Consider the following 2149-nt stretch of genomic DNA (forward strand, 5'->3'; position numbering starts at 1 on the left):
TTAGCAGCAATTTTGTGGGACAGGAGTCTGGTGCTTTGCAGGCTGCCAGCTCTGCGCTGGGCCGGGCAGTGGGCCGCGGGCCCTTTAAGTGCCTCAGTGCCTCCCAGCCCTGGGGGCTCCTGGACACGCCCTGCCCGCTGCTTTCAACACCAGGTGTTTGGGGGCGCCTCTCTAGGGTGCAGGCGGGAAGAGTTGAGGTGCCTGGTGGGAAGAACTTGGAACTTCTCAGTCCTCCAGGAGGAGCTGCAGGTTTGGTTTGTGAAGCCCCTCCCCCATCTGTGAGTCTGTCCGCGCCAGAGCTGGGGTTTCAGCCTCTCCCACCGCCTAGAGGTGAGGAGCTGCCCAGCTGGATCCAGGCCTTTTTCAAGGAAACGGTGCGCAGCTGTAGATGCAGCGCCGCCGCCTTGGTCGCCTCTGCTTTATTTCCTGACTCACCATGGCTCCTGCCTCCTCTCAGTTTGCACGCCGGGCTCTGTGAAAACGGAACACGAAAACCAACCATGAGAAAGGAGTGGAGGAGACACATTAAGGGAGATCCCAGAATAATCGTAGGATGATTACCAGAGCTCTCCATGTTCTTAACTACCTACCTCCCATAAACCAAGTGTGAGAGAGGCAGTGAAAAGATATTTTTAAAAAGTCAGACTTGAGCTGTGCTTGCTAACCCCTCGGCCAGGCCCCTCAAGGGTGCGCAGGCGGGTGGGTGTGGGGTGGAGGGGACACAGGCACTGTGTGGGGTTGTGCTCCATGGGGCACCCACGTTGGTGGAATCCAATGAGAGTAGAATGGCCTGGAGTTATAGATCCTGCAACCTTGCTTCGGACCGAAGTTTACTTATCTGTGAAATGGGGTAATAATAATGGCCATGCCTGGTGGGGTGAGAACTCAATGCATTAAGCCCCATATAGTAAATGCCACAGGTAACCCCTCTAGAAATGACAGCAGCTGTTATGTGTGGTGTAGGGGTAGGAAGCAGGTGAGCTTGGGCACGCTCAAGAACTAAAACAGCTGGGGCATGACTTTAATTTTTCACAGCCCGTCGTCCTTGCCCTGAGAGAGATGTCCGCGATCAAAGCCTGCTCTGCTGCTGTGCTGGGGTAAGCGCTTCATGACGGGAACCGAGTGAGGGGAGGAGTGGGTGAGCACCAGCCTGGAAGTCTGAGATCAAAGAGGCAGCAGAACTAGACCTAGAACCCTGATCCCGTTTCCATTGCATTCTCGGCCTCTGGCTTGTGCACTCAAAGCAATCACTTCAAGTTGATGATTGAATATCATTTTGGGTGAAGTGACTTGAAGGGGGACCACGGTTCAGTAGTTTTGTAGATGCTTCATGGCTGAGAAACTTCAACATGCCGTTAATTGAATCCTACTTGTGTGCCTACCATAAAACTCTTTGAAAAGCAGAAAGTCAGGAGTTTTAGACACGGCCAGTAGCCAAGAGTCTCACACAGACAACTGCCTGGGACAAAGCATGAACTTGGTGAGAAAATCGGATTCTATTTCCTTTGCTAATTTCACTAGATACTATAGTTACATGAGAGAACTGGCCCTCATTTCTGCAAGAACTCCTCTTCTAGTGACCCCTCCTTTATTCATAAGCCTGGGGTCCCCTACAGGTTCCTGGTCTACTTGGCTCCTTCCTAGGCAATCTGGGGAGAAATTATCCCAAGGCCAGTGTGCCCAGGCTCCACAGAAGTCCAGTCACCGAGGAAGGTTAGGGAAAGTCCTCTCGTTCAGAGACACATTGAGTGTCCTATTTTACATCATAAAAGAGATCTAATTTTTCTATTAAAATACTATGTGTACCGGTTAATAATAGCAGATTTTGTAATCAAAGAAAACACGATAATTTCAAGAGAAACATCAAAAGTGCTTTATTCAAAGTAATGTCCATCGCTAGCTACACATTTCCCCCATCTTTCAGGTAATTTGTGGATATCGTCCCACTAGAACTTTTCTTGTTTTGAGGCAAACCATTCAGAGACCCAATTTTCTACCTCTTCGTATGTTTTGAAGTGCTGGTTCATACGTTTGAAAGTGCGTGTGCCCTCGATCGGAAGGAGTGGTAATCTGGAGGAGCAAGTTCTGGTGAATATGGTGGGCGGGTTAATACTTCCCAGGCAAGATCTTTTAACGTGTCTTTAACTGG

This window comes from Myotis davidii, unplaced genomic scaffold (genome assembly GCF_000327345.1).
Source record: "Myotis davidii unplaced genomic scaffold, ASM32734v1 scaffold44, whole genome shotgun sequence".
Taxonomy (NCBI): domain Eukaryota; kingdom Metazoa; phylum Chordata; class Mammalia; order Chiroptera; family Vespertilionidae; genus Myotis; species Myotis davidii.